The following is a 21,390-nucleotide window of genomic DNA, read 5'->3' on the forward strand; positions in this document are numbered from 1 at the left end:
AAGAATGCAAGTTCTTTTCCACCAAAGGGCATTCATCCCTTGTTCCTTTTGTGCAAATCCTTTTCTCTCTGTGTCTTCACATGGACAGCTCTTTCTATTCCAAAGGGTCTCATCTGAAACGTCACATTTCAGCTAAGTGTTTCCTACATGAGTGCGTACATGCTAAGTTCCTTTAGTCATGTCTGACTTTTTGTGACGATATGGACCATAGCCTGCCAGGTTTCTCTGTCCATGGGATTCTCCAGGCAAGAACACTGGAGTGGGTTGCCAGGCCCTCCCTCCAGGGGATCTTCCAGACCCAGGGATCAAACCCACATCTCTCAGGTCTCCTGCATTGGCAGGAGGGTTCTTTACCACTAGGGCCACCCACCCCATCTGTCTAAATCTCTCTCTCTCCCTTGTCCTTTGTCCTCCTTATTAGTCTCCTTTTTATCACCTTAGTTGTTTCCTTTGCACTGAATGTCATCACAAATGGTGATTAGATATTTAAGTGTTTTATATTTGTTTATCATCAGTCATCCTCAGTAGTCTACAAGCTCCTTGAGAACAACTATTATATTAACCTCTATGTAGAAAGCCTCTCATACAGTGCCTATCAAATGATGGCCTCTCAAAAACCATTTCTAGGGTGAAAGAATGAATGAAAATCACAGGACACCATGAAGCTGGTGATATTATAAACTCAGAAGTATCATGTGATCAAGTTTGTGTTTGAGAAAAGTAACTCCAGCTGAAGAGCATGGAGGCTGGGTAAGGGAGATCACTTAGGAGACTAGAGACAGGGTGATGAAGGGCTGAACTAAGGCACTTATGGTAGGAATAAAGACAAAAGAATAAACATGAGACTTTCAAAATCAGTAAATACTATATAGAATACAAACTACCAGGCTGTAGGTTATGTAGAAGAAGTTTAGATGACCATGGTGATTTATCCATTCCACAAATAACTGGTGATATAGGAGGCAGGCATTATATCTGTTCTCATGGAGTTTATAATTTAGGAGAGGGGGCTTAAAATAATTATATATAAATAATTTTATCATAGCTGAAGAGTCACACAGAAAGAAGCTGACCAGGTGTATGGTGTGGCTCTCGCTGAGTCAGGCAATGCAGAAGGAGATGCAAATCCAGAGGAAGAAGATGAAAGTTCGTAAGTAATGTGGTGTTAAAAACCCTTGCCAATCCTTTCAAATGTGATGGTCACACGTGCAAAAGCTCTAAACATATTCCACAGATGAAGCCTGTTACTCCTCCTCCTCTGTGTCCTTTATCTCCCCAGCAGAGAACCACACACATGGTCCTTCTAAAGAGTATAGGGCATGAACCAGAAGCACAAAAATGGCTTCTGATCACTCACTATCTGTGTGATCTTGCCCTTCATTTTCCTCTTTTGTTAAATGAAGGGTATTTTATGAATTCATTCATATTTTAATTCATATAAAATATGAAAAGAGAACATTTTCTTTAGAAAAGAGGAAATTGGAACAGATGATCTCTCAGGTTTCATCCAAGTCTGCAATCCTACATTTTTGTTGCTCAATAACTATTTGTTGATTTTGTTTGATTCCTTTGGCATGCTCAGTTGACCAGTGGCTGGATATGCTTTGTTCATCTCTTCAGAAAGTCTGGCACACGGGTCTTAGCTACATGCAATAATGGCACGGCCTAAGAGCAACTGAGAATTTTCAGGTGGGCTGCCAAGAGTTTGTAATGTACCATGTTAATTGTACATGCCTTTCTGGAATGTGACTGGACCCAGAAAACAACATGAATGAAGGAATAAAAGAATCAACAGAGATCTTGTAAAGTAGAAAACTAAAATCTGTTGATCTAAAAATTAGCAACCCTAAAATTAACAAACCAAAATAAATATACATAGATGATAGAGACTTTCAAAGTCAGAAGATAACATGTAGAACACAAGCTGCCAGGGTGTGTTATGTACAAGAGTTTTGGGTGACTATGGTGGTTTATTTATTTCACAAATAATTAGAGATATAACAGGCAGGCATTAGTCCAGTCATCATGGAGTTTATTGTCTAGGATAGGGCATTAATAGCACACAGAAGAATATAAAGTTAGAATATTGTTGACTAAGTTTGGGAGTTTATGGTTTTAAAATGGCTAAATATCTCCTGCTTCAGCAGTTTGTCAGTTGAGTCAAACATTCTAATAACTCTTTCATGATGACAAAGAAAGACTGAATCTGTCAAGATTAGTCTATTGATTTAAATACATGTTAAGTGTTTCTTTTTTGTTGTTATTTAATTTAAAAAACTGGAAATAGACATGCCTTATGATCCAGCAATCCCACTGCTGGGCATATACACTGAGAAAACCAGAAGGGAAAGTGACACGAGTACCCCAATGTTCATCGCAGCACTGTTTATAATAGCCAGGACATGGAAGCAACCTAGATGTCCATCAGCAGATGAATGGATAAGAAAGCTGTGGTACATATACACAATGGAGTATTACTCAGCCATTAAAAAGAATACATTTGAATCAGTTCTAATGAGGTGGATGAAACTGGAGCCTATTATACAGAGTGAAGTAAGCCAGAAAGAAAAACACCAATACAGTATACTAACGCATATATATGGAATTTAGAAAGATGGTAACAATAACCCTGTGTACGAGACAGCAAGAGACACTGATGTATAGAACAGTCTTATGGACTCTGTGGGAGAGGGAGAGGGTGGGAAGATTTGGGAGAATGGCATTGAAACATGTAAAATATCATGTATGAAATGAGTTGCCAGTCCAGGTTCGATGCACGATACTGGATGCTTGGGGCTGGTGCACTGGGACGACCCAGAGGGATGGAATGGGGAGGGAGGAGGGAGGAGGGTTCAGGATGGGGAACACATGTATACCTGTGGCGGATTCATTTTGATATTTGGCAAATCTAATACAGTTATGTAAAGTTTAAAAATAAAATAAAATTAAAAAAAAAAAGTTAGAAAACAGAGTTTAGAAAGTATATATATTATCAAAGCATATTTTATATAAAATATTTTATCTTCATAAAAAAAAAATAAAACATTTTAAATTGAAGTATAGTTGATTTAAATATTCTATTAGTTTCAAGTGTACAACACAGTGATTCAATATTTTTACAGATTATACTCCATTTAAAGTTATAAAATATTGGCTATATTCCGTGTTTTGCAGTATACTCTTACAGCTTAAAAGTGTTAGTTGCGCAGTCATGTCTGACTCTGCGATTCCATGGACTGCAGCCTGCCAGGCTCCTCTGTCCTTGTGATTCTTCAGGCAAGAATAGTGGAGTGGGTAGCCATTTCCTTTTCTAGGGGATCTTCCCAACCCAGGGTTCAAACCCGGACCTCCTGCATTGCAGGCAGGTCCTTTATCATCTGAATCACCAGGGAAGCTCTACCCTGATAGCTTATTTATTTTATATTGACACATAGTAGTTTGTGCCTCTTAATCCATTACCCCTATTTTGCCCCTCCTTCCTTCCCTCTCCCTATCAGTAACCACTAATTTGTTCTCTACATCTGTGAGTCTGTTTCTGCCTTATCATATTCTTTTGTTTTATTTTTTAGATTCTACATACAAATAATAGCAGACAGTGTTTGCCTTTCTCTGACTTATTTCACTAGGCATAATACTCTCTAGGTTCATCCATGTTGTTGCAAATGACAGAATTTCATTCTTTTTTTATGGCTGAGTAGTATATACACCATATCTTCTTTATCCACTCACCTGTTGATGGACACTTAGGTTGCTCCCCTATCTCGGCCATTGTAATTAATGCTGCTATAAACATTGAGCTGCATGTATCTTTTTGAACTAGTATTTTTGTTTTCATTGGATATATACTCAAGAGTACAATTACCGGATCACGGTACTTCTGTTTTTAGTTTTTTGAGGAACCTCCATACTGTTTTCCATACTGGCTGCAACAATTTACATCTCTGCCAACAGTGTACAGGTTTCCTTTTTTCCATGTCCTTGTCAACATTTGTTATTTGTGGATTTTTGATAATAGCCATGCTGACAGGTGTGAGGTAATGTTTCATTTTAATTTTGATGGTAAGTGATGTTGAGCATCTTTTCATGCATTTGTTGGACATCTACATATCTTCTTTGGAAAAAATACCTATACAGGTCTTCTGCCTATTTTTAATTGAGTTATATTTTTGATTTGAGCTGCACGACCTGTTTATGGAGAAGGCAATGGCACCCCACTCCAGTACTCTTGCCTGGAAAATCCCATGGGATGGAGGAGCCTGGTGGGCTGCAGTCCATGGGGTCGCTAAGAGCTGGACACAACTAAGCGACTTCACTTTCACTTTTCACTTTCCTGCATTGGAGAAGGAAATGGCAACCCACTCCAGTGTTCTTGCCTGGAGAATCCCAGGCACGGGAGCCCCTGGTGGGCTGCCGTCTATGGGGTCGCACAGAGTTGGACACGACTGAAGTGACTTAGCAGCAGCAGACCTGTTTATATAGTTTGGGTATTAATCCCTTATCTGTCATACCACCTGCAAATACTTTCTCCCATTCAGTGGTTGTTTTTTTGTTTTGTCAATGGCTTCTTTTGCTATGTAAAAGTTTTAAAATTTAAGTCCAATGTATTTACTTTTGCTTTTATTTTCTTTGCCTTAAAGACAAATACAGAAAATATTGCTATGATTTATGACAAACACTGGTCTGCCTGTTTTTTTCTAGTTTTATTGTCTTTGGTCTACATGTAGGTCTTTAATCCATGTTGAGTTTATTTTTATATCTGGTGTGAGAGAATGTTCTGATTTTATTCTTCTACAAGCAACTGTCCAGTTTCCCCTGCATCACGTATTGAAGAAATTATCTTTTCTCCTTGTAATTTCTTGCTTCCTTTGTCATAAGTTAATTTATCTTGGTGTGTGTTTTATTTCTGGGCTTTCTATTCTGTTCCATCAATCTGTGTCTGTTTTGTGCCAGTATCATGCTGTGTTGATTCCTGTAGCTTTGTACTATAGTCAGCAGTCAGGGAGCATGACACTTCCAGTTTTGTTCTTTTTTCTCAAGACTGCTTTGGGTACTTGGGGGTTAAATGTTTCTTGTTCCATGAGAACAATAAACCTCTTTTCCTAGTTTTTCTTACTTGAAGGTAAATGCATTACTAACTGAGAGAGTGCTCTACCCTTAAGCTGCTTATATCTCCTTGAAAAGGCAATTGTAATAGTAGAAAACATTTTTGAAAGGTCAAAATATAAAACCAAAGGAGGATATTAGAGATATAAATTCCTCTAAGAGTTCAAAAAATAATATGGACTAGAGTTAGAAAGTGAGGGGAAAAGGTAGAATTTGAAGGATAGGTAGTAGGATTTTGGCTTATAGAAAAAAAAGAGAGAAGTATATAATTGAAGCTCTATGTGTGAGTCACTGAGGAGAACCAGTCTGACAACTGAAGGAATAAGGTAAGATACACACGGGAGGGCTTGCAAGGTCCTTAGATATCAGGCCATGTACATTTTTAAAGCAGTGAACAATACAATGAAAAAGCAGTTCTGTGATGTACAGCTCATAAAAATTGTAAAATTATAATCATCAAAATGATTGTAGAGTAGTAAATATTTTTCCCTAAGGAAAGAGTGAAGCACATAATGAGGAGATCTGGGCTTTTTTTTTTTTTTTTTGCCCTTCCTAAAAATACCAGTTTTAATTCATGAGTATGCATTTATCTGTTCAACTGGTCTGAAAGGGAAATGGCATGATTAAAGCTTTGGTTGAAAATAGTTTTTCTTTTTTCAAGAAACTCCTTCAGAGCCAAAGGATTCCAGTGCTGTTCAGAGGCAGGCTGGATGTGTAGACTAAAGTTCAAATGAAACTCATGTGGAAATCTGTACACCATTTTATGAGGCCATCATGGGATAAACCAAGATCATACTTTAAAAACACTGCCAACCTCTGAGAAAAAGATGAAGCACAAAATTGTCATCAATTACCTTCATTTTACTTTTTTTTTTTCTGGGAATCTTAACTGATCAGATAGCCAAGAAGACAGGCTAAGGTTTCAGACTCATCGATTTTCTTTTCACTCTTTTGTTTAAGAGCCAGACTCCTGGCTTCAGATAACAGTGATTTAGAGATTTGGTCTCATTTTATAGGCAGCATGGACTTTGTGCTGTCCAATAACTGGAGACAGGCTAGATCATTATCTTTTAGATTTGAAGATGGAAGACCAAAGGGACTCAAGGAGAAATGCAGGACCACTGCCTCTGTATTTATTTCTTTGGACAAGCTCATGACGCCCATACATTCATAATCCCCCTTCCCCATTCCACCAGTCTGAGTCCTCACCATTGCCACCATCATTATTAGATCCATACGCCAAGTGACCAGCAAATCAAAAGATGTCAGGAAGTTCCTGAAACCACTCTTGGCCTGGCTTGACGATTGTATGAGCACCCTGCACAGGGTAGACATGGTATTTGTTATAGAAGAAACACTTCCTTTAGTTTTTCTTCAGATGGTCTCAAAAGTATTTTTCTAAGTGTGAGATGTAGGAAGAAACAAAGGTGATTTCTGATAATCCAAGTGTTCAGGCTAAAACAACGTTCATTGTTGTTCACTCACTAAGTCATGTTTGACTCTTTTGTGACCTCATGGACTGTAGCCTTCCAGGTTCCTCTGTCCATGGGACTTCCCAGGCAAGAATACTGGAGTGGGTTGCCATTTCCTTCTACAGGAGATCTTTCTGATCCAGGGATTGAAGCTATGTCTCTTGTATTGGCAGGCAGATTCTTTACCACTGACCCATCAAGAAATCCCTAAAAAAAAATTCACAGTACCAAATTTTCTATATCTCTTTCCTTCACACACACACACACACACACACACACACACACACACTTGAATTTTCCTTTTGTTAAAGACATGAAGCACCTTATTTGTGGAAAATAATTTTGTCTCAAAGAGTTTTGTTTTGTTTTGATATCATGGATATTTCTTTTGGAACAACATGTTCTATGAATATCAGTGTAGTGGATTAAAGTGTAGATTCTAGAGCCAGACAGACTGAGTTTGAATCCTAGTTCTGCATTATTATGTCAGCTTGGGCAAAACACACCATTTCTCTGTGCCTTAGTTTACTCATCTACAAGTAGGAATAATACTAATGCCTCAGTTCAGTTCAGTTGCTCAGTCGTGTCCGACTCTTTGCGACCCCATGAATCGCAGCACGCCAGGCCTCCCTGTCCATCACCAACTCCCGGAGTTCACTCAGACTCACGTCCATCGAGTCAGTGATGCCATCCAGCCATCTCATCCTCTGTCATCCCCTTCTCCTCCTGCCCCCAATCCCACCCAGCATCAGAGTCTTTTCCAATGAGTCAACTCTTCGCATGAGGTGGCCAAAGTACTGGAGTTTCAGCTTTAGCATCATTCCTTCCAAAGAAATCCCAGGGCTGATCTCCTTCAGAATGGACTGGTTGGATCTCCTTGCAGTCCAAGGGACTCTCAAGAGTCTTCTCCAACACCACAGTTCAAAAGCATCAATTCTTCGGTGCTCAGCCTTCTTCACAGTCCAACTCTCACATCCATACATGACCACAGGAAAAACCATAGCCTTGACTAGACGGACCTTTGTTGGCAAAGTAATGTCTAATACTAATGCCTACCTCCTGTGTTTATCAAAAGGATTAAGTGAATTAAGATGTTTAAAGCACTTGGAGGAGTGCCTATAACTTGATGAGAGCTATGGAAGTGATCACTGTCATTATTATAACTTGATCTATAAGTACATTCATCAGTCAGCCACTGAGTAACCATTATATGATAGACACTGTTTTAAAAGCTAGATACATGGTGAACACGATGGTGAGTGCCTGGAATTTAGGAGGCTCATGTTTTGTGGGGGAGATAGACAATAAATAGAAAAATTAAACAATAACATTTCAGAGACTGATAAATGCTGTAAGGAAAGTGACAATGTCAGAGATGATGACTAAGGTCAGAGAGGATGACTAAGGTCAGACACTGGATAACTTTCAAGGGGGTGGGCAGAAAAATATCTTGCTGAGACTTCAGTTACATCTCCTGTGTAAGGAAGATTAAGTAGAAAAAACTGTAGCATTCTCCGTTTTCCAAGGATTCCCTTATAATAGGTCCTTCCTGCATTAGCATTACCAGTGTTCCTTACGTACCATAGATATATTTAAGGATGGTGCACAACATACTTAAACATCAAAACATTTGGAAAAAAAGTGTAGGAGCTCAGCGCTACTGACAGTCACCCCCAATTCCAGGCACCAACAGGAGAGAAGGAGCAGAGAATCAGACAGGGACCCTCCTGGCTTCTTTTTCAACATCTCGTCCTAGCTCTAGTCAGGCAGTTCAAACTCCAGACACCCATGTCCTGTCATCAGTCAACTGCAGGAAATTTTTAGAAATTGTTGCCCAATCTGCAAGGACAGGAGGTGGAGGAAATGGAAAAGTGAGAGAGGGAGGAAGTTCTGCTCCTTGGTAGATGATGGAAATCAAGGAAAACATTAGTGCTTGTGTTTTTTCAGTCCAGGCACCTAAAATTTTGGTGTGGGGGGATAAAGGCCGTTATCTTGTGGAAATGGAACAAACTTCCCTGGGTTGGAATGTTAATCTTGACTCTTGTGGGAAGAATACAGTCTGAGCTGGATTTTGCAGGTGGCCAATGCTATATTTTTATTTGCAATTGAAGCTTTTTACATGGGTTTATCCTAATTTGATTTACAAAGTGCCTTCAGACACAAATATGATAAATGTTTATTTACTCCTATTTCCCAGATCTGAGCCTGTAAAGATACCATTCCTAGATCTGAAATTCTCCTTGTTCTTTACTTAGCAGGCATCTCCTCAACTTCTGGACACATTTTCCCAGAGAGACCATCCCTGGCTGCCTTAACTAAGTGGGAGCTCCCGCCCACTCAATTTTCCAATGCTGAGCTCTTTCCCTTCCTCCAAAACCCTCATCCCAACTTTCAGTTATTCAAGTGCTTGCTTACTTCTTGTCTAGCTGCCCCACGTGGCTGTGGGTTCTATAAAAAGGCAAGAGCCACACTATTTTATCTAATAGTTTATATCCCAAACTTCACCAAGTGCTTGGCACATCCAACATGGTCAACATTTGTTAGAGTCATAGAATCCTTACCACGAACTTGGGAGGTGGGTATTTTTACCAAAGAAGAAACTGAATTTCAAGGGATGAACTGCCTTGTTGGGAGTTACACAGCTCTTCTCTGATGGAGCTAGGACTCTGACTCAGGAATTCTGATGCTGTTTTAGAGTTCTTTCTACTACACGCCTGCTTTCCAGGTGGCACTAGTGGTAAAGAACCCACCTGCCAATGCAGGTAAGAGATGCTGATTTGATCTCTGGGTCGGGAAGATCCCTTGGAGGAAGGCATGGCAACCCACTCCTATATTCTTGACTGAAGAATCCCATGGACAGAGGAGCCTGGAGGGCTATAGTCCATAGGGTTGCAGAGTTGGACACGACTGAAGTGACTTAGCATGCATGCGCTACGACACACTGCACGGAAAGCAATGCCACATGACTGTCAGGGCACGAGAGAGAAATATGGGATTTTCAGGTATCCCATTGGGAAGCTGTGATACTGCGATTTTAAAATAAGAAACATGTATTTAGTCTTCACCCCTGGGTTCTGACACAGAGCTTTTAAAGCCCTTGGAGTTTCCTAAGGTGTCTTTTGTTCTGTTAATGAGGTAACTTCTGGACATGAGGATATGGATGGTAGCTAGGACAACCAACCAAGTGATTAGAGGATTGAAACTTTCAATCGGACCTCCAGACTTCCCTAAAGGATAAAGGAGTTGAAGACTGAATCAGTTGCCGATTGCCACCGACAATCATGCCTATTTAAGGAGGCTTCCAGGGAAACCCAAAAGGACAGGTTTCCAAGAGCTGCTGGGTTGGAGGTTTGGAGACAGTGGCATATCTGGAGAGGGTGGGGAAGCTCCAAGCCCCTTCTCACATGCTTGCCTGGTGCATCTCTTCCATCTGGCTGTTCTTGAGTTATATTCTTGTATAATAAGCCAGTCATCTAGTAAGTAAAATGTTTTGCTGAGTTCTATAAGCCACTCCAGCTAATTAACTGAAGCCAAAGAGGGGATCATGGAGATCTCTGACCCATAGCCAGTCAGTCAGAAGCAGAAGGGATAACCAGGACTAGCAACTGTTGTCTGAAGGGGCTGGAAGGGCTGTCTTGTGGGACTGAACCTTTATTCTGTGGGATCTGATGCTATCTTTGTGTAGAGTGTCAGAGCTGAGTTGAATTGTAGGATACCAGTGGGTGCTGGAGAATTGCTTTGGATGCCTGGCAGGAAATCCTACACTTTGGAATTGACGTGCAGAAATTTTAGAGGCAGATAAAAACCGATAATGCTCTAGAACCTGCATCCTGAAATCCTTCCAACAGAGAAGAAGAACAAATGATCCTCCTCAAGGTACAGTCAGCAGCTCAGGGTTGAAAGAGTTTCACATCTGCTCATCCCTCTGTTGGTGCTGGGTGGCTGTTGAGACCACGTATTTATTTTGTGACCAGATCTCTGGTTCTAACCCCAGTGCAATCATCTACTAGGTGCATAACTTTGGGTAAGTTATTAATGTTTGTACCTAGTTTTCTCTTCTGTAACAAGAAGAAAATAGTCATGTATAACCTCCTGGTGTTGATACTCTGCCTGGAATTAAGAGAGGTACTTAATACACAAATGTCGAATTAATACTGAAGGAACTTACAGACATATCTGTTCTACGTACAAAAAGTCACTGTCTTGGCTAGCAGGGTGATGAACAAGGTGAAAAAGGGCTTAAAATGTATTTGGGAGACTTCCCTGGCAGCCCAGTGGTTAAGACTTCGCCTTCCAAAGCCAGGGGTGCAGATTCAATCCCTGATTGGGGAGCTAAGATCCCACATGCCTCGCAGCCAAAAAACCAAAACATAAAAACAGAAACAATATTGTAACAAATATAATAAAGACTTTTAAAAAGGTCCACATCACAAAAAAAAATTTTTTTTAATGTTTTTGGAAATTTTTGAGACTTTTTAAAAATGTATTTTTTATTGAAGGATAATTGCTTTACAGAATTTTGCTGTTTTCTGTCAAACCTCAACATGAATCAGCCAGACTTTTAACCACACTACTGTCCTTTTATATGGTAATCTATACAATCAGGATGATTCCAACCACACGCCATGCACCAAGCTGCTTTATGCACTGACCATTTTGCTCTACCACGTGTCCCTGTATCACTCTAGTTTCGAGTGGCTACATTTTTTCAAACATTTTCAGCTGCTGCACACCCAGCATGATGCCTTAAGATGCAATATGTCAGGTGAAAATGAAAAACACATGTTTTTTCAGCACTTGGTTTCAAGTGTTATTGGGTTTCCAAAAAACACAGATTTGAGAATAAGAACTTCAAACAGACTATACTGAAATGTAGATATCCAATTGTTCCCAAAGTTGCTATGAGGAATAGATAATTAATCAGCTGGTATTAGAAGTAAGCAACATTTCAGAGAAGAGATACATGGATTTGGTGTTATGTCAAATGAGTAGTTCTTAGTCTTATGGGTAGAAATCCAGGAAAACATAATTGCCTCCATAGAAGTGATACTTTCTAACATTTAAGCTGTCCAATTAGCCATCACAGGAGGAAGGTGCTGTAGGAGCTAGGAAGTTCAGGGCCTCATAGCATGGCTTGGGCAGAAGGGAGGCAGCTACCTCTAAGGGCTGCTTGGAAGTTATCTATTGAATGGACAGCTTGGACTAGGAGACCTCTGAGGATGCTATCAACCTTGGAAGTTCATATTTTATGAATGTGACACAGAAATCCATCTTTCTAAACCTATGCTCCTTAATTCAGCATTGGTCAAAGGTTTGTGTTTATAGAAACATAACCAATACTGATGGTATTCTCTGATGGTAGAGTCAACTCAACTTGGCAAAGAGCTTTTACATGTTAATGATGTCTCTGATAAAAAATTAACTTTCAAAATTTATTAGATATCATATTCCTTATACAAAGCTGAGACAAGCTGTCAGAATAACTGAATCAGGGAGGGTCACAGCTTTGGGAAGACTTGAGACGCCCAAGAGGTAAAGGAGAGTGTTGCGGCCCTCTGTGTCGGGGTCGTGACTGACTCTGAAAGGCCAGTGAGTTTTCTGAAAGCAGCACAGACCGTTCAACCCCTGACTGTCCCACTATCTTTTGGAGCAAAGAAACTCCCCACTTTCCAGCTGCCTGCTCAACAGAGAATACAGAGTTGTTTGCTGGCTGCCCCAGAGCCTCTCTGATCTGTCTACCGAGGCCAGAAAGAAGAGTTCAGGGGCCAGCAAAAGCTGAGCAGCTTGGCTGACCTGTACACCGGGTGCATGATTCCAGAACAACTCTCTGAGGGAAGGGAGGAGATGGAAGGAGAATGGGGCAATAAATTAGTCATTTGGATTTCCCTATAGGGCCTGCCTCCATGTGTCCATCCTCACACTTTCTTAACATAGCCCCCTGGATTACTACTAACAATCTAAGCCATGTGGAGTGCTTACTATGTGCTAAACACTTTTCTAAGGATTTTGCATGTATTATCTCATTCAATCTCCACAGCAATCTGTAAATATTTTTATGATGCCAATTTTCAGAGAAGTAAAGTGAAGTATCATTTAGCCTCAAATCACACAGCAAGTGGCGAATCCACCATTTAAATAGATACCCTCATTTAGAAGTCTAGGCTCTTAACTATTATCAACTAGGTAAGTGGGGAAAAAGTCCAAGCAGGTAGATCAAAAGCATTGGAATAAATTCTGTCATTTAATTTGTAAACAATCCTGTAAGGCAAGCATCAGTAGATCTTGCCTTTTTATACATGATTTTATATATGAGGAACCAGATTCATCTCCAATCTCATACAGTAACAGTAGCCCCTGCATTATGTACTAAGCTACAGACAAATTTTGATTTCTTGAACACCCAGAATGACAAGGCACTAACATGAAAATGACTTCTGGTGATTGTGTGTGTTTGTTTTGGTGCTGAAGATATGCTGAAACATCTCAGCCATGGAACACTTGGGCCTATTGTAAAGGACGTAGCCAGAGATGCCTAGGGTTGGGAGGACACTTGGGCATGAACTTCATCCTTTCCCTTTAATCTGGGGATGACCATGCTGTATAGCAAAAACTCCCTTTTCACATGTTAGTAGGTAGGTTGAAACAGACAGGAACTGGTTAAAACAACAGGAACAATTGTTCATTTAAATGAGTTGAATATATTTCTGAGCCAAGGCTTTTCAGGGCCTTGGTATTCAAATTTAAGCCAAAAGATTAATTTAGTCCAATGTTTCTCAACCATGACCTCATTAAAAAAAAAAAAAAAAAGAATAGAAAAGCTGATGCCTGGGGCTCCACCCCAGAAGAAATGATTCAAACATTCTGGGGGTGGAGTCCAAGTACTGGTACTGTTTAAAGCTCCCTAAGTGAGAGTCACAGGTAGCCAGCGGTGAGCCACACTTTAAGGAACCAGGGTGCTATATTTCATCTAAAACAAACAACTGAAGCTCAAGTTGATGTGACAATTCAAGGAGATCTTACCTTTTTCTCCTTGGAATATTGATTATCAGAAACTCCAAACAGACAGTAACAGGGAAAACTGTGATGGAGATCTGGGGAAGAAAGTGCCCAGCAGCCACTGCTGAAGACAGGGAAAGATTATCAGAATCACCACGCTAATTATGGAAAACCAGACTCCCTGGCAGAAGGCCAGGGGCGTGGCAGAACGGATAGGGGTGGAGGGCAGGAGAAATTTTAGGAAATTAGAAATTTTAATAACTTTGGCCATCAAGGGTTGCAATTAGATACTGAACTGTTTCTACCTTATTGCAAGCCTTGAGAGCAAAAACAGATCAGAAAAGAAACTCCTATAGCACATTCTAGCTGCTTTTCTTTTCTCAAGCTCAGGAACAAAAAGCAAATGAAGCATTTCCAGGGTTGCTTTCCCTACATCTGATGAAGGGCCCCCATAGGCACCCTTCCTGAACACCAGGGGGAGTAACACATAGTCGACCTCCTGTACCAGGCCTTTCAATACAGCATGAGAAAGAGCAAATTCTTGCTTATTGTTTAGATCCCTTCATAAATAAGCTCTTCCTTCTCTCTCTGGCTAAAGATAACAATCCATTTGTATTCTTTTAAGAGAGTAAGTAAATGTTCTTTAAAAGTAATAAAATGGATTGGATCACCCCATAGTTGAAGTCGCACAAAAGGAGCAGAGTAAGGGCCCCGATCCCCTTGGGTTTGAATCCCAGAAACAGCACTTAGTAGCTGTGTCACCAAGGGCAAGTTTCTTAATTTCTCATGCCTCAATTTTCCTGTTTGTAAAATGGGCATGTCATAGGATGGTTATGAGAGCTGATGGGTTAATACTGATAAGCTTGGAACAAAGCCTGGTGTATAGTAAGTCATCAATCAGTATTAGCTAGTGCTCGTACCAAGGAGACCACCAGAAAATTTTAATTTTAGATTTAAATTCTTCCATACTTCAACAATTCCAAGTACTTTATATTAAAAATCATTCAACTCAAAAATGGTAAAGCCACTGGAGCCTTTGAAAGAAAGTGATATTTAAAGATAGAACTGAGTGTCATTTTTCATATACATCAAAGATCACTTATTCTAGTAATCTATGATAAGAATATACAGAAAATAGTGAGTTTGTACTATCATAAAATGGCTAATACAAATTTTAAACATACAAAAATGCACCCACAAAGGATGAACTAATAAAGTGAGTGTGCCATAATGAAGAAAGACAATGATCTGTTAGAATATCAGTATCGTAAAATTTCCTCAGAGGATGTGAGAAATTAGGTGAAGAAAAGGAGCATATGGTACTTAAGGACAATTTATATGCATTTTCAATCTAACAACAGTCCAAAAGACTCTAGTAGTAGTTATTCCACTAAAATGCATGTACTTTAATCATTCCACAAAATTGTTTTGATTGTAATAGATGATCCTCTACAAAGCGACGTCATTTTAACAAAATGAGCAGCCAATAAGGAAGCTCTGGGTTGGATTTTCCCCCACGAGAACTGACGGCACATTCACCATGGATGGAGGCCATGGAATAAACACGGCTGTACCAAACATTCCTGACAACGATGGAGAACTCGGCTTGCATGTTTTTTCATACTAGCGCACATAACTTTTTTCCCCAGTGGATCTTCAGCGAGGCAAGGCAGTTGCCTGGGTTGTATGGAATTCAGCAAACAGAAATGCATGACCAGTGACCACACACTTGCATCTGGATAAGGTTTTGGCTGACTGCACTTTGGGATTTTAACGCTAGCCACTAACAAGGATCCCCTTCTTTTTGACTATATAAGTCAACTCTGAGAGTCACAGGGTAGAGTGAATTTTTTTAGTAGCTTCTTCCATGTCTACCAGGCACTGAGACTGTAGGTGGCAGAGACTGACCCTTCTCATCTGTACTGCTTGCTGTTGGAGAGACCAGAGCCTGGCAAGAAATCAGAATGATGGGGGAGAGGACTGACTTCAAGAGGAAAGTGAAACTCACTCTGTTTAGCATCCTAGTAACATGTGTGGGGAAAATAGATACAGATATCCGACAGAATGACACAGAGGTCAAATACATGGTCTCGACCTGGGCTTGAATCCAGCTCCACACCTACCAGACCTGTAACTTGGATTCATTTACTTAAACTCATTCATAGCCTCCTTAAGCTGTATTTCCTCATTGTGTAAGTTGGGGTGATAGTAGCCTCTTCCTTACAAGGTGGTCATGGGAATGAAAAAAGATGATACTTACAAAAATGCTTTATCCTCTAGTGTATTTTAAAATCCTCCTCAACTCCTTTGAGGTAGATATTATTGTACTCATGTGCTGATGGGAAATTGAGGCTCAGAGACATTCTATAATAGGCCCCACAATCACCCAGCAGGTAAGTGGAGGAAGCTAGACACGAGCCCAGGATTGCTCTGAAGCTGGTGCTCATCACCGCTGCTCTATGCACTCATTGGCCTGCATGGCAAAATCCAAAAAAGTCCAGACTCATGGGTTCTCAGCCCTATTGAGACAGCCCTTCCTTTTAGAGGAAATAAATAACATTAAGAACAGCTCAGTGATCAGAAGGAACAAACTTAAACTAAACTCAAGGGTGGAAGGTGAGTATAAGAAATAAGTTCTAAAGATTCTTTGCCTAGCAGTTTTTCCTCTGTTGGTTCATATCCCCAGCAAGGAAGAGTAAAGGGTAAATTGAAGAAAACGTTCAATTCAGATACTGAAATAACGAGAGTATAGACAGGGGTGCGGCAGAAGTAGAAGGGTAGAGATGGAGCCAGGCAGACCTTCTTTTTTTTTTTTTCCAAAGCCTGCTAGTTTAGTTTTTAAAAATGTTGGTTGAATGTGAAATAAAAGCCAAACTTTTTGAAATACAAACAAAATGTAATGTTTCTAGACCTATTGTTATTCATTAATTGTTCATTAAAATACCATTAAATACCTTATCCATAAATAACATGTCTTAACCAAACCAGAGGACAATTAGCTTTTTCAACTGTCAGCAGAAAATTATGATAGCAGACACTTTTTCAAGTGTCCATGAACTTCCAGTTGGTCTTTCCGGCTTCTGCCATTGGCCTCATATATACACATTTAAAAACTCAGAAAAGAAATGTAAAATAAATGAATTACTAAATCCTTGCTTCTTCTTTGGCTTCAGAATTTATACAAATTAGACCTGTAGAGTATAAAGGTTTTACTTATTTAACTGGCTTTAATATTCAACTTGCATGTATACACTGGTCTCTGTAATTGAGATTGCTTTACCTATTTGTGCGATTTTAATACTCTACGGTTTAGACTGCATACCTGTAGAGGGCAGCATGCCATATTTATTTAACGGATGGATCCAGAATCTCTCCTAAAGGTGGTGGTGCTTATCAACGGCATCACTCACTACCCTCATCACCATCACCGGCATCCTCACCTTTATCATTATCACCATTGTGCTTAGTCATATTCCTGGGTTTTCATCTTAGAGAAAATTTCTATTACAAAGTTGAAAGGTAGGTAATTGTACTCTTTATTTCCCAATATTCTTTCCCTTAAAATGCAAAAGGCTCTGCCACTTGCACACCACAAAACTTCTCTACTATGTAAGATATTGGCATAAAGTTCTGCCAGTCTGCTATTTAAATAATTCAAAACATTTTACTACAATATGCAAAGGCCTAGCACAAGCAGAGAGCTGTAGGCAGAGGAATCCAGAAGAAAGAAAGTTCCTCACAAAGATAAGTTTTCCTTCGAGTTACCCTGTGGTCTGACAAACACTCCCTGTTGAATCTGTTTCTTTAAGATGCTAAAAATAAATTGATCTGTAAGTGACTTTGCTGTAATACATACAGTGACTCAGATCAAGGAGTAAGAGCCATTTATAGAATGTGAACTAAACACTGGCCTGAGACAACCATTTAACCCTCGCCAAACAGGGAAGTGACATTTCAGATCGTCCAGAGTTTGATCTGCAAGGCTATTTTGAAGTAGAAAGATTTCTTTATTATAACTTTGGCTAAAAATATTAGAATATGACCAGAGGCTACCACAAGGTCAAAACATTTGGTAACAGGACCACCAGTGTACGAGTGTGCAAGTGTCCATCTATGGGATCTTGGGCATGCTCAGGCCTAAACATATGATAAGCCATTCATATTCATACATATATAAGTGGAGACTACATTTGGTACAGAACAACAAGTCGCCATTCTATTCACTCCTATTTTGGCTTGTACTGCACAGTGGTTTAGAGAGGATTTGTGTGGCCATAGGTGTCACTAAACATCTCTGAGCCTCAGTTTCTTCATCTGTAAAATGGAAATACAGTCCCTACCTTAAGTCACTGATATCATAATTAACTAAGAAAATGTATATAAAACACTCAGTAGACGTAATACAATTTTACGAAATGCCAGTTACAATTCTGCTCTCTTCAGCCCTAGTTGTTACAGGACGATGCAGTCTCCTTCCTCTCTGGGTGCCTCTTCAGTGCTAGAGTACATGTGCATAGTCTTGTACACAACTGCACTAGCAGGCAGGTCTGATGGCTACAAGTTGGCAAGAGTTTTCTTTTCCTTCCACTGTGACTGGTGTAATGAACATCTTTAAGGAGATATATAATTGGAGAGAGGAAGGCTGTGTGTGTGTATGTGTGAGACAGAGAGAGAGAGAATCTGTTTATGTGTATCAGAGTTCACCTGGCGACAAGAGGAACTCGCCACTCTCTCCTCCCTGGAGTTTCACTCACAGGGAACATTCAACACTGCGTGCACACTGATCTCCAGCCTGGCACACTGCACAGAGCTGCACTGCAAGGCATATGACGTCATATCACAATGTTCATCACTGACCTCCACCCTGGTAATAAGATTCTTTTTGGCCCTTGTGCGATTAGCATCCACCTGAGACTTCCTAACCATCTACTTGATAGCAAATTGGCAGCAAATATTAGGAAATTCCACGCTGGTGTTTGGATGAATCTTCTCCATTGATATCGTTTATGCGAATTACTGGCACTTCCTCAATTACAACAATACATCAACCATTTCAAGTTTTTCTTTCACCTCCGGATACATGTTGCCCTTAATAAATGAAGCTGAAGTCAGAACACATGCTGGTATGACGACACCATCCTGTCTTTCAGGTGTGGTTTCAGGGTCACACTGAACACTTGCGTCTGGAAGACTGACTTCAGCGCGCTGCATGGCCACATTCTGCTACTCAGGGTGGTGAGATCATGGTGCTGGCATGAATCTCTCGCTCGTTTAAATGAATGGGGTTGAATTCAATCTGCTGACCTTGATTGGGACACTAGTGATACAGGCTGTGTAAAACAAAACAAGGCAAAATAAACAAGGGAAAACCGCAGTATATGCAGCTACTTGGTTCAGAAGGTGACACTACTGAATTTGGTCTGTGAAGGTCTTGTCACATGAAAGTCTAGAAATAGCTATGACCTAAACATGGGGGTAGGAGACGACCCATTTAGAAATGAATGGATGCATTCCATTGTGCTTGTAGAGTGTTTAGAATCTATTTTGGGGCAAAAGGGATATTGTAAATACTTTCCTTTGTTCTTAACCATCATAACCCAAACTTTCTGGCTCTTGGCATTTATCAGTAACCCTGCATGCCAATAGTTTTTTACACACTGCCTGACAAGGCAAACATTATTCTACCAGAGACGCAGGATTCCCTGTGACCCCTCTGAGTCTCCAGGGCCAGCCAAGACTGGATTAGATTCTGACTAATCCTAGTCTGGACATCTCTAGGGGCTGCTCTAGTCTCAATACACAATTCCAAGGCCACTCAGCTCTGAGGGCCCTCGGGAGATACTGCCATATTAGGCATGTGGAAATGTCCACGTCATTCTGAAATTATTTTGGAAATAGAGATTTAATATAACTTTTTTGATTAACATTCAATTCCAAATTTGGGACTAGATTTTAGATAAAATTAATTCTAGGGACTTCTCATTGGTTTTGTAAAATGGTAATGCCAGCAAACATTCCTTCATCTTCAAAAGCAACTGGATCATAGATTTTCATTTCATTCTCTCTTTTTTTATTTGATTCTCTATTTGGTTAACAGAATTTCTATAGCAGAGGACAGGCAATCTTTTACAGACATCTCTTGACTCACAAGTGGCTGACTGGATAGGCATATTCTTAAATGCAGGTTAATCTGTGGCCTCCTTCCTCTTCACCATGATGGCTCTGGATGCCAACAAGGGGGTCACAAGGGAGGAGCCTGGGGCCGGGTATGGAAAAGTGAATGGTATAGGCATTTTCTAGATGTATGGTTTGTTTGTGTGTGTTTGTTAGTGACTCAGTTATATCTGACTCTTGGTGACCCCATGGACTGTAGCCTGCCAGGCTTCTCCGTCCATGGGATTTTCTAGGCAAGAATACTGGAGGGGGTTGCTATTCCCTTCTTCAGGGGATCTTCCCAGGCCAGGGATGGAACCCTTGTCTCCTGCATTGCAGGTAGATTCTTTGCTATCTGAGCCACCAGGGAAGCCCATATGGTTCTTAGTATCTCCATAAGATGAAATATAAATTGTAGTTAGAAACTTCTACCCTGTGAACACCTTCATCATCTAAAGATGATTCCTTCTGGAGACAATCATGATCTTTATTAGGTACCAGGCCTGTGTGAAAATCTAGAGATACCAAGACATGATCTTGATGGGTGTGACTTCATAGGGAAAGTGGGCTCTAAAATGCTCCCTTTAATAGTAGAATTCTTTTGTAACACTGTTCACTAATATACTTGGTATAAATGAAACTACTTCTTCCAAATGAAATTAGTCATTGAAGAAATTAAAGAAATTCCTTCCATGGTAGCTTTTCTCATCAGATGGCTCCAAAACAAAGACCTCAACAATATTAGCATCAATGGTTCAGGAATCGTGATTTTGGGCATTTCCAAAGAGAAGTTCCCTTCTATTTCTGCTACTTCAATAACAGAGTATAAATCAGAGCCTTGGCATTTACTACTCCACTGAGCTATTAATTTTAAGTCTTTTACTGATTCAGTTCCAACTATATGTATGATGGAGATAACTTTTATTTATTGTTTAAATCATACAATAATCCAAGCAAACTCATCAGTTCAAGGATATTAAATCAAAATCTATTTACTATTGAGTAGGATTTAGTTTAAGATAGAAGCTTCCTGAAGAGCCAAATCTGGGGTTTAGTGAGACCATCTTATTCTAGAAATGATGTCAGAAGACTGTTTGGGTGCTTACCTAGGAAGGTACCAGGTTTCTGTTATTGATCGATCTGTACAAAATAATTTATCATGTCAATGCTTTTGCTTCTTCCTATCTGATTACTTCTTATTGATGAATCTCTTATTTTAGCATTATCAAAAGGTCATGAGCCAATACTATATATAATTCAAAAAGGCCTTATTAGTCTTATATCATATCAATCTTAAGAACTGAGCAGTTCTGTGAGGGTGATCTGAATAGCCACATTGGAACATATTTTTTCATAAATTTAGAAACAATGTCAGACCTTCCCAACTTTTCAGACCACTTTTACTTTAGAATTAAAAAAAAATACTTTCTTGTTGTGAGAACATTTAACACAAGATATAACCTCTTAATAAGCTTTTAAGTATATTATTGCATTTTATATACTTTATTACATATTATTATTACACTTTATACATTATTGTTGACTATCGGTATAATGTTGTACAGCAGGTCTCTTACTCATCTTTCTTGACTGATACTGCATGCTGGTTGACTAGTAACTAACTCCCTATTCCCTTTTCCTCTGAGCTCCTGGCAACCATCACTCC

The 21,390-nt window shown here is 39.8% G+C and overlaps 1 protein-coding gene across 5 annotated transcripts in view; it reads right to left on the reverse strand.

Moving 5' to 3' along the window:
* The window catches only part of CREB5 (cAMP responsive element binding protein 5), a 442,951-nt gene that overhangs the window by 183,623 nt on the left and 237,938 nt on the right, over nt 1-21,390 (reverse strand). The gene's annotated exons all lie outside the window — the stretch shown is intronic.

This window comes from Bubalus bubalis, chromosome 8 (genome assembly GCF_019923935.1).
Source record: "Bubalus bubalis isolate 160015118507 breed Murrah chromosome 8, NDDB_SH_1, whole genome shotgun sequence".
NCBI lineage: Eukaryota > Metazoa > Chordata > Mammalia > Artiodactyla > Bovidae > Bubalus > Bubalus bubalis.